We start from the raw sequence: 15,904 nt of genomic DNA on the forward strand, positions 1-15,904 counted from the left end.
CTTAAGAAAGTCATAGTAGCCAACTGGGTTAGGCCTAGTTGATTAACATGCTTATGTGAAAGACTTCTTTTTTTCTTTTTTAATGTTTCAAAACTTTAAAATTTTACGACTTTTAAAATGTACATCTATTTTTTTACATAATTTATATTTTTTATGAGGCAAAATTTATTTTATTCCCTTGTGATTTAAGGCTAAAGCACTTTACCCTTATAATTCAAAAATAGTCGGAAAGATCTCGTCATATGATTTTGAACTAAAGTGGAACCATTAACATTAGAGATGTAAAATCACTATAATACCCTTTAATATACATAGTTTATAATGTTTAAACATTAATTCAATTAAAACACAATTAATTATATATTCTGAATCATTTATTGTAATTCTTAACTTTTTATTCTAATTTTAATTTAATTATATTTTAAATTACAATTAATCTTAAATATTCAATTAGTTATTGTAATTGCTAAATTTTAATTTAATCATATTTTAGAATAATTTCTAATTATTATGTATTTTATATTCTTACTTAAAATATTTAGTTATATTTTATATTTTAAATTAATCGTTAATTATATTGTATTTTATTTTATTTTAATTAACATATTAATCTTTCTGTTGTATTAATCTCATGTTATTTTTTCAAAAAACTAAACCCATTTTAAAATATTGTGTGTAATACACCTTCCGTCAATTTGAATGAAAAAATTAACGACACTTTAATCCTCCAAAATCACTTGGGAATTTTCTAACTATATTTAAATCATAAGAGGTAAAATGAATTTAATCCCTTTTTTATAACTACTCAGCCAAATCGTTCTCAATTAAATACAAAATTATGTAAAATGAAAAAAAAAAAATACACTTTTTTAGAATTTGAAATTGTGAAAAAAAATTCACTTATAAAATTTCATACTTTTGAGAAATATTTTGTCATGAGACTCATCTTCCTTGCATTATAGTAGTGTGAATTTTGTAATAAGTGTGGAAGTTGTAAATCTGAACATTTATACTTTTAATTATTAAAATATTATTTAGAAAGTACGAAACTTAGTATGAATGCATTTAAAAATATTCACTTCTTAAAATTTTATATTTTTCTAATTTATTGAATGTGTGAATATTTGTATTTTTAAAAAATTCCTAGGTAAATTATAATTTGCACCCCTACAGTTTACACCAAATTCCACTTTGGCCCTTATATATGAAATCATGACAATCAAGCCATTACACTTCTTGTCAAATCTTTTGGTCCCTACACATAAAATCGTGATAGTCAACGCTTACATTTTTAGTCAAGTATCAATGTCTCCCTTTTGTTACTCTACCATATAAATCTTTAATAAAGGTCAGTAATGCGACAAACATGTGACTACAAAATAAGAGCAAAGGAGGAAAATCATGCACATTTCCTGCCTATACACATCCCAAAATTTACATCATATTTTGTCTATATTCGATTAAAACAAAACATAAATTATGAACAATTAAAGAGACATATTAAGATTTTTTGTAGAAATAGAAATCACAAAACTCTGTTTTTCACAGTAACGATAAAATATTCCTCTTCCCTTTTTTAATTTCTCTGCTACCTTTATTTATTTGAAAAGAGTTATGTTTTCTTCACTTTTTTCCTAATTTTCTTACATGTTTATCACGTGAGACAAAGTATGTATTGATGAAAAATAAGGATAATTTTCTTCTCTTATCCTCATTTTGTAGTCACATATTTATCATAAGACTGAATTCCTATTAAAGACTTAAACAATATAGTAACAGAATGGGACATTGACACTTGACCAAGTGTAGGGAGTTGATTGACACGATTTCATGTATAGGGACCAAAGTAGAATTTGACAAAAAGTACAGAGGTTAACTGTCACGATTTCATATGCAGGGATCAAAGTGAAATTTAGTGCAAAGTATAGGGATACAAAGTGTAATTTACTCGTGATTTTTTGTGATTTTCACTATTAATCCTAACAAAATAAGACAAACTTTTAATTGGCGAATTGAAAATAGAATAATTTGAAATTATTTATCCAAAAAAATAAAAAAGAACAATTTGAAATTAAAATTGGTTTGCTCACCCTCTTGGCCGAAAATCTATTGACTCCAATATTTCATAATTTTGTATTCTATGGTCATTACCAAATTAACATTATATTTTCTTCCTCGTGATTTGAGATTGAAACATTTTAGCTCTCCTATTGTTAAAATATAGTTAGTAAGGCCCCATCTAATTTTGGACCAACATATAACCCTTAATTTCATTAATTATAAATATGAAATGATTGTAATAATCGTAAATCTTATGTCTTTTATATATATATATATTCTTTTTTTCCTCTCTCATATACATAATTTATATATATATTCTTTTTTTCCTCTCTCATGTACATAATTTATAATTTCTAAAATCAATTCAATTAAATCATAATCAATCATAAATTGTTAATTATTTATAATAATTCCTAATTTTTTACTCTAGTTTTAATTTAATTATATTTTAAATCAAAATTAATCGTAAAATCCTTAATTATTTATTATAATTCCTATTTTTATCTAATTTTAATTTAATTATAGTTTAGATCACAATTAATCATACATCCTTAATTATTTATTGTAATTCCTAACATCTTAATCTAATTTTAATTTAATTATATTTTAGATCAATCCTTAATAATTATTTATTTTATATGTTAATTTAATTATATTTTAAATCACTCTTTCATTATATTTTATATTTTAGGTCAATCCATAATTATATATTTATTTTATTTTAATTACATCTTAATTTAATTTTAGGTTTGGAGAAGATCGAGATAAAATTGTCTCTTTATTGTGTTAATTTCAATTTATTTTTTTATAATCAAGTCATTTTAAAAAACAGTGTGCGTGATACACCTTCCGTTACTGTGGATGGAAAAATTAACAATTGTATTTTAATCCAAAATCATATAGAACCTTTCTGACCATACAAATGAATTTTGTCTTTAATCCAATTAGTTGATCAAACATAGTTTAGAACTTGTGCATTTAAGTTTGAGACCAAGAATTGAAGATTACAGTAGACAGAAGTTACCTTTATTTAAAGAAATTGTAGAATACATTCACCAAATCATGAATTGAGATAAGCTTGCAAGAGATCTGTTTGTCCACAACAACAAAAATTAATGAGTAGATACATTTTTATGAGATAAGCTTGCAATCTATCTCGAGACAAAAACATATGTGGGAGCATTTGGTGAAATGTATTTCCACATACTACCTAGATATCACCTAAAAATACATATATGGTTCAATATCACTAGAATTGAGCAAATCCAAAATGCTCACAAATCTATTACACAAACATAGAAAAATGAGCTTGAAATAATGCAGAAACAGAATCTCACTACATGAATATTGTTGCAGTAGAAGGCAACAAAATTAAGAGTTATTATGTTAACAATCACAATAAGAGAGTTTTTATTATTTCTTGAGAATACGAGTATTTTTTATTAATGTAGATTTTATTTTGCTAATCAAAAAATTGAGTTATTTGATCTTTGATGTCAAAGAAGATAAGCCATAATTCTATAACTTTTGCTCCATGTTATATGGATTCTCAACCCCCTATTGTACTCATGTCCATATATTAAGATGTAAGGAAGAAGTCAAAAAAATTATTAGAAGACTGATAAGTGTAGCAAAACGAGATTAAAAAAAAAAAAAAAAGTGTATCAAACAAAATAAATTTAACTTTTATAAAAGAAAATTTTACTTACATTAGTTATTAAACAATCACAAGAAAAATGAATAATTGTAGGAAAAATTGGTCAACAGTCCCGCTCATTGATTGTTTTGTGGCAGAGATCCAAATTTTGGTTTTTCTTAGTTAGAAGGTGACATGCACAACACTTTCTCATTTGCAAGTCTAAACATTTTATGGCAAAGAATTTTTTTGACATATTTACCTTTTTATGTGTAGTGTTCATAAAATTTTAAGATGTTATAACTTTAACTACATATATCAATTTTTAATAAAATCATATTTTTGGGTATGTTTGGTTTGTGTTTATAAAGTAATTTTTGAGATAAAAAGTACGAAAACTTATTTGGTTTGCCTTTTTTTCAAAAATGGTTTTGGAAAATTGTTTTGGGGAGAGAGTTTTAAAAAAAGTGATTGATTTGATGTGTATGAGAGAGAGAGTGTGATTTTGAAAAGTAGGTAACCAAACAAAATTTTGAGATTTTTTTTGAAAAAATTTATTTGGTTTGATTACTCTTGAAAATTTGTTTGTAGAGAATTTTTCCCAAAAATTTTTCTGAAAAACAAACCAATTGTGTTTGTCTTTTCAAGATCTTTAAAAAAAAAGATCAATATTAAAAATAAAAAATAAATTTAAAAAAAAACAACAACAAATAAACCTATAGAAAAATAATGAATAGATCTATTTCGAAACATGTCAAGGCCAAGGAAATTCATGACAATGCAACTATGTACTTTAGTATCATAAAAATTATAGATCAGTACCATAGAATTGCAATTTTCCCCACCATGGACCAAATGACATGATTTTTTAATGAAATTGTGAAATTCCTTGGCCCAGTATTCTAACTCATGCTCTAGTTGAATCCTTTCATTAATTCTGACTAGTAAGAGAACTCCGTTGATTAACTTTGGTTGGTAAAAAATCTTAACTATGTGATCCAGTTGAAATTTAAACATGAGACAAATCATTCCTTTTAAAGATATGAGTCTGAAGAATAAAAAAAAAAAAATGATACTACTGAGATTCCAAGATTTTAGCACCGTGAGCAATGTTAGGCATACAAAAAGTTTACCAAAGATTTAACCACATGAGGGGGTGAGATCCACCCTCATGTGAAACCCATCTAATGTGAATATTTTGTAAAAAATTAAGTAAAATATTTAGTGTTTCTAACATTTTAAATTTGGATATAGAGTGACAGGTGTACGAGCATTGATCGAGTTGGTGGATTAATCAGGACTAGCAAGACGGCTCATGGAAAGATTTGGGATAAGTTTGGGGCGAGAAAAAAAGACGTATAAAGTGTGGATCTCAGCTCTCAAAATTTAAAGGAGATGAATTTTCTCTGGTTCATAATTTGGATTGTATGGAACTAGTCTAGATTGTGAAGTGTATCAAGTGTATTGGTTCAATTATTCGAATAGTTCATTTTGTTCGACACTTCTTGTATCATTTTTTTTTTAAATAATTAAGTTAATCCGATAATCGTAATTTATTCAATTTATCGTGTTTGTCAACAAAAAAATAGACAACAATTGTGTTTTTAAAATACTTCATTTGTTTTTTTTAATTATTCATTACAAAAGCGAAAAAAATAATTATCAAATTGATGTAATTTTTTGTATGGGTAATGTACATGAAGTACCTAATAAAATGAATGGTTCGACGTTGAGATGGGATCCGTAGTCTCGAACAATGATTTCCAACCCAAATTATGGACCGGAAAAGAAACTAGCTCCCAATTTAATAACCAAGGGACTTAAATTTTGAACATCTTTTTATATGGACTTGATCTAATATGAATTTATTCTAACAAATTTGTTTAGCTCCAATTTTCTAAATTCAATTTTTTTTTAAATTGAGTTTTTTATTTTTGTGTTTTTTATTTTTAATGAATTTTTTTAATATTTTAGGTAATTAGATGCACCTAAAAAATAAAATATTTGTAAGAAAATATTTAAATAATCAATAAATACATAAAAATATTAAAATATACTGAGGCCAAGTTTGGCTATCCTAAATAAGTACACACTTTTTATCTTTTTATCTTTTTTCCATCACATCATCTCTCTACTTTTCTGCACATCTTTTCGTAAAAAGACAAAAAGTACACTTATTTAGGTCATCCCAAACAACCTGTGAATTTTTGTATTTTTTTATTTTTGGTATTAATTTTTTATAATTTTTTTCATAAATATTATACTTTTTAATTGTATTTATATTAAGTGTATCTAAAAAGTAAAAAATTTACTTAAAATATTGAAAAAAAGTTATTAAAAACAAAAACAAAAAAAAAAAAACTCAATATCTAAAAAATTGAATTTAAAAAATTAGAACCAAAGAAAATTTCAAAAAGAGAGTGCAGTTACTATTACAATATAAGATATAAATAAATGTTCAAAATATGCTTCTGTACATATCCCTTGACATCTCTCTAGTCATCTAAAGGATTATAGGATTACACCGTCGAATTTTTGGTTTGTGAGTCCCCCTCAACTTCCGTTTCCTTAATTTGAATTATTTATTTTTAGGTACTTGTGTTTAGATTATTCTTGAAAAAATCATATTAATTCAATAAATATAATTATATAATTTTAATGTATCCATCTTTAAAAAATTAATGATATATTTTTTAAATTATATTTGTTATTTATTTTTTAAAAAAATATAGAAATTATGTGACTATGTTTTATCAATAAATTTATTTTCTTTTTTAAAACTTATCTACACAAAAATACTTAAAAGTGAACATTTGGAATCCCAAACATAGAGCTTATCGTGGCCTTCCAAAACTTGATAGTCTTCAGACCCCATTTGTTTTGGGAGACAAGTGTGGGATTGAGATGGAAATGAAACGCACTATATGTTATATTTGTTTTGAGAGATGTTATATTTGTTTTGAGAGATGGAAAGGGAATTCATAATCCTATAGCCCCGTTTGCTTGGAGAGTTAGAGGGAGAATTGGGATTGGTAGTGAGGTGGGACCTACTAATATTGTTTTTGTTTTGAGAAATGAGGAGGGGATTGATAGTGAACTTCGGATTAGGATTGGGCTCTCCAAGGGGAGTTGGAGGGGCCTCCAAGACTTAGTATTAGAAAAATAGTCCGGCGGACTAGAAATTTTTTATTTTTATTTATTTTTTATTTTATTTTTTACATGTCGGGCATTTTTTTTTAACATTAATGTTTAATTTTTTATATTTTTTGTTAAGTAAAAATCATTATTTTATTTGTTTTATTTTTTTCTAGAAATTTTTTATTTTATTTTTATTGTTTTAAAATTTTTTACATGTTGGGCATTTTTTTAAAAAAATTAATGTTTAATGTTTTGTATTTTTTATTTGTTTTATTATTTTATATTTATTTTATATAAAAATAATTTAACAATCCCTACACTAACAACTACCATCAAAACAAACACAATTTTACTTAATCCCTTCACTAACAATCTCTTCATTACTAACTAGTGGTCACCCGTGCGATGCACAGCTTTTTAGAAAGTCAATAATTACTAAAAAAAATTTTGCTATTTGTTTATATTTTTTAACATTTTTATTTGGTTTGTGTATATAAATCGTACTTCACATCATTAAAAATATTTAATATTTCACATTATTGAAAATTTTAAAAAACTATCATACATTAGTAAATCATCACATATATAATAGCTAATTTATCTAAAAATTACTTCAGACAACCAAAAATAGAGTAATAAAGGCATATTATAATTAATCAAAATGACTAATATATTAAATTTAAGTAACACTAATTTTGCTTAATCAATAGTAAATATTACATTAATCATCTCATATAATATAATAAATTAAAATAAAATTAATTGTAATTCCCCCTATATTTAGTTAGTAGTTAAAATTTTTTACTACCATCAAAACAAACACAATTTTACTTAATTCCCTCACTAACAATCTCTTCATTACTAACTAGTGGTCACCCGTGCGATGCACAGCTTTTTAGAAAGTCAATAATTACTAAAAAAAATTTTGCTATTTGTTTATATTTTTTAACATTTTTATTTGGTTTGTGTATATAAATCGTACTTCACATCATTAAAAATATTTAATATTTCACATTATTGAAAATTTTAAAAAACTATCATACATTAGTAAATCATCACATATATAATAGCTAATTTATCTAAGAATTACTTCAGACAACCAAAAATAGAGTAATAAAGGCATATTATAATTAATCAAAATGACTAATATATTAAATTTAAGTAACACTAATTTTGCTTAATCAATAGTAAATATTACATTAATCATCTCATATAATATAATAAATTAAAATAAAATTAATTGTAATTCCCCCTATATTTAGTTAGTAGTTAAAATTTTTTACATGCTATTTGTTTTTTCGCTATATTGATTCATTAAACACAAATAGGTTTGGAATGATTATAAAAAAAATTTAAAAAAATGTTTGAAAATGCATTATACTTGAATTGACAAACATAAAGAATATAAATATTTAAATTATTGAAAAAAAAATTAACATTTTAAATATGAGATATCTTCCATTTGCTCAAACTCTGCATCTAAATAAATAAATAAATAATTTAAGCAGAGAAGAAATTTGTGGTTTAGTTCTCAAAGGAAATGAGTTACTAAAAATAAGTTTAATCATAAATTATTTCAATAGGATAATCAACAATAAAAAATCAACTGATGAATACATTTAAAGTATAACCCATATTCAATAAATTTTGATGTGTTCTTCATTTTCAATCTAACATCTACACCCAAAAAAAAATTTAAACACAAATAATCAATAAGTGAGAGAGTTACAAATTGATAATTACAGTGCTTTTATAAATATAAAAAAAAAAGAATAAAATCTCAATTAAATGACACATTATTAACAAAAAGAAAAAAATAAGGAAAAATACAGATTGTAACCAAAAAAAATTAAAAATAATAATATTCATTTATATTAACTCACTTTCTTACAAATGTAAAAACTCATGCAAGTACACAGTTCAAATGTAAAACAAATATTTAAGATTTTTAGGCACTGAAAAGGGATCAGAAATGACTCAATGTTGATTGTTTTCCCCCCCAATTTTCTATTCATGGTTTCTTTTGCAGGAGCTTGTTTTTATATTAAAAAAATTATGCTTAAACAAAAAATATATATGGAATTCTATCATGTTTAAAATTTTTATGGATAAATAATTGATAATTTTAAAAGATAAAATATTAAGTTTCACTTAAAGATAAACTTTAAAAAGATTAAGTTGAAATATATAGAAATTCTATAACAAACTAACAAAAGATAAATATAGATCGTTAAAATAATTATCATCTTTTTGGGATATTTGTATCCCAATCTTATTCTTTTTTTTATTTAAATATTTTGTTATCTTTTATTTGAATTTTCATTAAATAGTTACATTTTTATTTTTGTATATTTTTTCATCTATATTTATTTGTTATTCATATATACATAATTACTTTTTTATTCTAAAAATCATTTGACTCGTAATATTTTTTTATTTAAATTTTTTTTAATTGTTCATATATAAATAGTTAACTTTTTATTTTTATAATTAATTGACTCGTAATAGTTTTTATGATAAAATATTAAGTTCCACTTAAAGATAAATTTTAAAAAGATTAAGTTGAAATATATAGAAATTCTATAACAAACTAACAAAAGATAAATATGGATCGTTAAAAAAATTGTCATATTTTTCGGATATTTATATCCCAATCTTATTCTTTTTTTTATATAAATATTTTGTTATCTTTTATTTGAATTTTCATTAAATAGTTATATTTTTATTTTTGTATATTTTTTCATCTATATTTATTTGTTATTCATATATACATAATTACCTTTTTATTTTAAAAATCATTTGACTCGTAATATTTTTTTATTTAAATTTTTTTTAATTGTTCATATATAAATAGTTAACTTTTTATTTTTATAATTAATTGACTCGTAATATTTTTTTTTTAGTTTTTTTTTTTTTGCCTTTTATTTGACTCTTTATATTATTTTGTAGTTGAAATTTGAATAGTTATCTTTTTATTTTATTTATTTTATATTTTTTATCTCTACCTCTTTGTTGTTCATATTTAAATATTTATCATTTTATTTAAATATATATAATCCTTTTGGCTTTTGAGATTTAGATAATTGACAAATGATTAAAAATTAGGAAAAGTGGGAGGGGAGACTTGAGAAGTGACACGTAGGAGAGAGAATCCATAAGAATTTAGTATTAAGAGTTTGGAGAATTCCCATACTCCACTACATTTGTTTATATATATAGTATAGATCTCCTCTCTATCAATCTCCTCCATTCTACCTCTAAAAATTAGGGTGTTGGGATTGAGATGAAAGAAGTGGAGATGATGTTAGAAAATTAGTCCCATGGAATTTGATTTTTTTATTTTTTATTTTTTTATTTACATGTTGGGCATTTTTTTTAAACATTAATATTCAATATTTTTGTATTTTTTGTTAAGTAAAAATCATAATTTTATTTGTTTTAATATTTTATATTTCTTTTATAGGGTAATAATTTAACAATCCCCACATTAACAACTACCATCAAAACAAACATAATTTTACTTAATCCATTCATTATTAATCCCCTCACTATCAATCACTTCCATTCTATCTCTAAAAACAAACAGGACCTCAAATCTATATAGCACTCATTTGGCATATAGTTGGGTTGGATTTTTGGCTAAAATAGTCTCAAACCAAAAAAAAAAATTAGACTATAAAAATCAATAAAACAAAATATCACATCCAAATTATAATCATTTCATTTTTTCTCTCACAAAAATCAAAAAAATCAAAAAGTCCATCCCAAACTAAACTTTTTAACTCGAGGCCAAAAAGTCAATCCACATCTCAAACAAAACCTAATATAGCAAGAAAGTTTTTGAAAATGTCCAAAATGTACCAGAGATATATTTTGTTTCAATGATTCAGATTGTCTCATCCAAAATTCAATCGTTGAGATGTCTTTATTTTTCGCCCAAATGCTCTCACTCTCTCTCCTCTTAAATCATCACTCTACAAAACCTCTTTGCTTTCTCTCACCTCAAAATCTAAGCCCAAACCTCTCTCTCCTCTACCTCTCCTCTTGCGAGGCTCCCACCAACTACCACAACCACCAACCACCCCACCACCACCGCCTCTCATCTCTGTTCATCCGGCCAAATGAAAATGGCCTCATCCCCATTCTCTCTCTCTTTTCTCTCTGAAATCTAATCTCTCTCCCTATACATCACCACTCTTCATTTTTTTTATTAAACCCATCTTATTTGCTCCCCATCTCATTTTCTCTCTCTCAAATTTCCATTCTCCCAAATCCATAATTATTTTTTTAATCACAACCCGTCCTCCACAATTGATTAATTAAACCCATCACCCTTCCCAATTTTTTTTTTTTTAATCACACTCATGTCATTCTCTCTCCCACCACACTCATCTCATTATCTCTTACAGGTCATTTGTTTTTTCTATCTATCCAAGTTAAGACCCAAGCGCCAAGAGATGCGCTACCTCTTTCAAACCCACAACACTTTTTTAATATTTCAACCTTTTCTTTTTTCTTTTTTTTTTCTTCACCCCACCTAGGCATATCTCTCACGAGTCCGGATCCTCTCCAGCTTTCCTCTCATGCCTCCCTATCGAGCAACGGTCTAGATTGGGCCACAACATCCCATTCAAAATGTGCGGCTGAGATTAGTTATAAAAAAAAAAATTAACTCACTGACAACACGTCCCACCATTCTCTCTCTCTCTCTCTCTCTCTTTCTCTCTCTTATTTCTAATAAAAAATTAAAAAAACTATTTTAATTTTTTTATTTTGTTTTCATAAGATATACTTCTTTTGTCCCAAAATTTAGTCCCTTATTTTATTTTTTATTATCTCAAAATATTAGTCTATTTTCAAAAATTAAGGACAAAAATAATATAAATTTTCTATTTTGTCATTCTTTTAAATTCATTAATAATATAAAAAGTATAATTATGACAATTAATATTCTCTAAAAAAATTATACTATCAAAGGGCAATTTTGAAAAATTAATTTTTTTAAAGTGCAATAATTGTACTATCAAAAAAAATAAAATTCTTCAAAAGTAACTATTATTTTGGAACGAAGAGAGTATATATAATCTTTAATATGAAATTTTGCTTTTATCATTTCTAATAAAAAATTCAAAAACCGTTTTAATCGTTTTCATTTTATTTTCATAAAACATATATATATATATAATTTTTAATATAAAATTCTAATTTTATAAAATTAGTATCATTGAAAATATACAATAAAGAAAAAGTGTATTTAATTTGCACCTATACATAGATTAAATTTGTGTTTTAAAGAAAATAAAAACATATTTGATTTGCACCTATGCAAAGATTGAATCTGTGTGTTTTTTTATTTCTTTTAAAAAAAATTATAAACTTGTTTGGTTAATAAAATGGTGGGACATGTTCTTAGTGAGAGAATGGTGGGACATGTTAGTGAGAGAATGGTGAGACATGTTGTTAGTGAGTTAATTTGTTTTTTTATTTTTTAAGCTAATCTCATTCACACATTTTGAATGGGATGTTGTGGTCCACTCTGGACCGTTGCCCGGCATAGAGGTAAGAGAGAAAAGCTAGAGAGGGTCCGGACTCATCTCTCACGAGTCATTATTTTTATTTCTATAACCCGGGCAATTACCACTTGTATGTAACTCAATCACCTTATCCCACCATTTTTTTTTTTTTTTTGGACAAATTATTCACCTACTTTTGTCTCCTCATATTTACCCCAACTTTTGTCCCACCAACTTTTGAAAAGTTGAAGCTTCAACTCTCTGCTGGAAGCAAAGAGTTCAATGTACAAAGCCCAAAGCAATAATGCAAGCATGACTTCGAGCAATGTGTGGTGGGGGTGACAGATCCCACGGGAGTTTGTCTCCCTCCAAAATGTTTTATGTTATATTATTCAATGGGTGGTGATTAAGAGCTCTAATAATAGAGCTTTAATAAGAGCACTAGTGACATGGCAACTTAAAAAAAAAAAAAAAAAACAAAACAAAGGCAAAAACATCAAATCATACAGTGGGGCTCACAGGTTAGAGCACTTCTAGAGCTCACAATTTAGAGGTGTAAAGCATTTTTCTTATTCAATTTACTAATTGCTACAATAAAATTTATAATGTCCTAAAATTTTATAACATAAATCATAATTTTATCTCACCATAAATCATAATAATTTTATGTCAAAAAATATTTGTGGCAAAAAAAAATTTTGATTGTCAAAGTTGAACTCAAAGTTACAAAAAAATGAAAAAAAATGCTTACATTTATTAAGAAACGTAACATCATTAGAAATGTTTATATTTATTAAAACACATAACTATCATTTTCACAAAAAAAAAAAAAAAAAAGTGATTATGTGAAAAATGTTTTTTTGTTTTTGTTTTTTGGAGAATATTTTTTTTTTGGGTTAGACAAATTTGAACTCAAAATTTAAATTGAGTTCTGTTAAAATGTAATCTTTTCACAAGGCAAGTGAGAGAAAGAGAGAAAGAGAGATAATGAAGGTGGCATGATTTGTTTAAAGACTAAAAAAAGAGTTTTTTTTTTTTTTTTACAGAACTTTTTTATCCACCTTAGTGAAAAAGCCCATGAGAGACATTTTTACAATAAATTTTTTTTTTCAATTTTTACTTTAATTTTATTGGGTGTCATTTTATCAGGTAATTTTACAAAATTCATTTAAAAGTCGAAGATCTATATTTAGTTTGACCTCAAATTTTTAACAACGAATTTAATAAATTACATTTTAATTTAATAATTGTACTTTTAATTATATTTTAATCTCATAATTTGAGGAGATGCAGGACCACTAAAGCTACTGTCCAAAAAAGTAAAAAGAAATTTGTCCATACATCAAACCTGCGATGGAGATTCAAGAGGTGTTTTTTTAGGTCCATGCATAAAATAAATTTAAATAATGTTGAATAAAATTGAGATATTTATTCACAACTTCTTTTTTTATCTATTTTTTTTAAATTATTTTTTTATATTCCAATAAATTTTATGAATGACATAATTACTAAAATATTCTTAATAATAATAAGGTAAAGTGCATTAATGTTAACAGTGTGAATGTACCGTAATGTAAATATTCACACTATTCACACTGTCAAATATAAATGTTCACATCACTAATTTGTTAAGGGTTTAAAAAATCTTTGCAAGTGTACAATTGTTCAAAAAATACCTTAAATTTGAGAATTATGATTTAGTGAATCAAATGTCCAAATAATAAGACTTAGAATACAAGAATATGTTATGTATTAATTAGAATACAAATACTTCAAATAAGATTTCCTAATAAATTTCCCAACTAAATTTTGAGTATATATTTATAGTATTATTCGGTCCAGACACACAACGACACCCATATTCATACTATCAATGTAATATACTAACATAGCTTTCGTTGAATGAATGCAAATTTCAAACAAGGAAATAACACTGTATTTGGATATAGATTTCAATAGAAATTTGAAAATAAAAGAGAAATAAAAAAAAAAAAAATTAGCTTATATTTTATTAACAATTGTCTCACCTTTTCCTTTTTTTCTTTTTTTTCTTTTTCTAAATTCATGCCTAAATCTATGATTCAAAGAGATTGATTTGAAAAAGAAAAAGGAACTTAGGTAGATTTTTACCTCTCAAATGATGTCAAGAATAACCCGATCTAGATATGAATGACAAAATTCCAACACCATCAATCCTGCTCAATCTGGAGTCATATTGAGTCATGGTGAGATAGAGAGATTCAACTTTGAATGAAGGGTGTACAGAAAAGAAAATTCTGCACAAATATAAAAAAATCATGAAGGAGGTAACACTTTACTTTAATCATGTATTGATGCCAAGAAGATCTATGAAAATATTCATAGAAAAGAGTACATAATTTAAATAAATAAGTCCGCAAAATAAAAAGAAATACCTCTAAGATCTCAAGATTTTAGCACCATATGAGATTTTAAATATCTTTCCTTGTCACCAACAAGATTCACAAGAATTTCCAAATCAGTATTCTTCAGCTTTGCATAGCTTAATGTCTTACCAAACCTTAACAATAAAAAAATTGAAAACTATAGCTTTTGCAAAGTGTATTTATCAAATTGAAACAGAACATGATCAAACCCATGAAAACAGAGAAATGAAACAATAACTATCAGTCAAAGCTTTGATGTAAAAGTTTGTAGTGGTTTGTTTAAACGAAGGATGAGACGAAACAACAATAATTTAAGCAAAGAATAGCTCACCTTATCTTTTTGCTCACCTATCTGCAGATCTTGCAAATAAGTAATGAATAGAAGAAGAAATATATATATATATATATATATATGTACGGGGAGGAAATAGTTCTCCTCGTATAATCCTGTTGACCAAGTCCACGCTCCTCCGTACGACGTCGCTTTACTACCTGAAAACACAAACGTGAGCTAGCCGGCGGGTGTGTGCCGGAAACCTCTCCGATGCCTAAGTCAGAAAACTTGACAAATAGACAAAGCTCAATGTTCTCAGAAAGAATTATGTTCAATTACCTCCTCCAATGTGATGTTTGTGGGCTTTTATAAGTTTCCCGTGGCACAATCCTAGTAGGACTTGTATTTCTCCATGCAGAGTCCTCCTAGGATTTATACTCCTAAGGATAATGCTTATCCTTTTACACCCTCCCCCACTGCTTAAACCAAGTGGAATGGTTTTCTATATGGCCGAACTTCCATGTAACCGAAGTAAAATTGGCTATGCTGAGCCACAGAGGGCCGAACTGTCCTTAGCTCGGTCATCCCCTCTAACTCCTTACCTTGGCTGCCCCTGTTCAACCTTGGTGTGTTTAGATCAAACTTCCAAGTAGCAAGTTCTGACCGACCTAACCATAGTATGTCACGACCGGACTAATTCCGAAACCGGCCTACCCAGAACATATTGCGACCGGACTAACTCTGAGACCGGCCTAACTCCAAGTTGCCTCCGGACCGGAGTAGCTTTACTCTTCCTTGGGCCGAAGCAACTATCTCTTCTTGAGCCGGAGTAATTTCACCTCCTTGGGCCGGAGTAACTTTGTCTCCCCAAGGCTGG

At 26.2% G+C, this 15,904-nt stretch overlaps 1 protein-coding gene across 5 annotated transcripts in view; it reads right to left on the reverse strand.

The window, feature by feature from the left end:
• The window catches only part of LOC114275033 (disease resistance protein At4g27190), an 85,887-nt gene extending 70,659 nt beyond the window's left edge, over positions 1-15,228 (reverse strand). For 2 of the 5 annotated variants that reach the window (XM_082879353.1, XM_082879349.1), the window contains exons 1-4: positions 15,085-15,227; positions 14,763-14,887; positions 14,479-14,624; positions 3,086-3,150 (exon numbers count right to left, since the gene is read on the reverse strand). The gene's annotated coding sequence lies outside the window, so the exon portion shown is untranslated. Of the gene's footprint in view, positions 1-3,085; positions 3,151-4,519; positions 4,645-14,478; positions 14,625-14,762; positions 14,888-15,084 lie in introns of those variants that run through there. The other 3 variants (XM_082879350.1, XM_082879352.1, XM_082879351.1) reach the window with 3 other exon arrangements.
• Positions 15,229-15,904: the final 676 nt, after the last annotated feature.

The sequence above is a fragment of the Camellia sinensis genome, chromosome 7, assembly GCF_055761805.1.
Source record: "Camellia sinensis isolate YWXY chromosome 7, ASM5576180v1, whole genome shotgun sequence".
Lineage (NCBI taxonomy): Eukaryota > Viridiplantae > Streptophyta > Magnoliopsida > Ericales > Theaceae > Camellia > Camellia sinensis.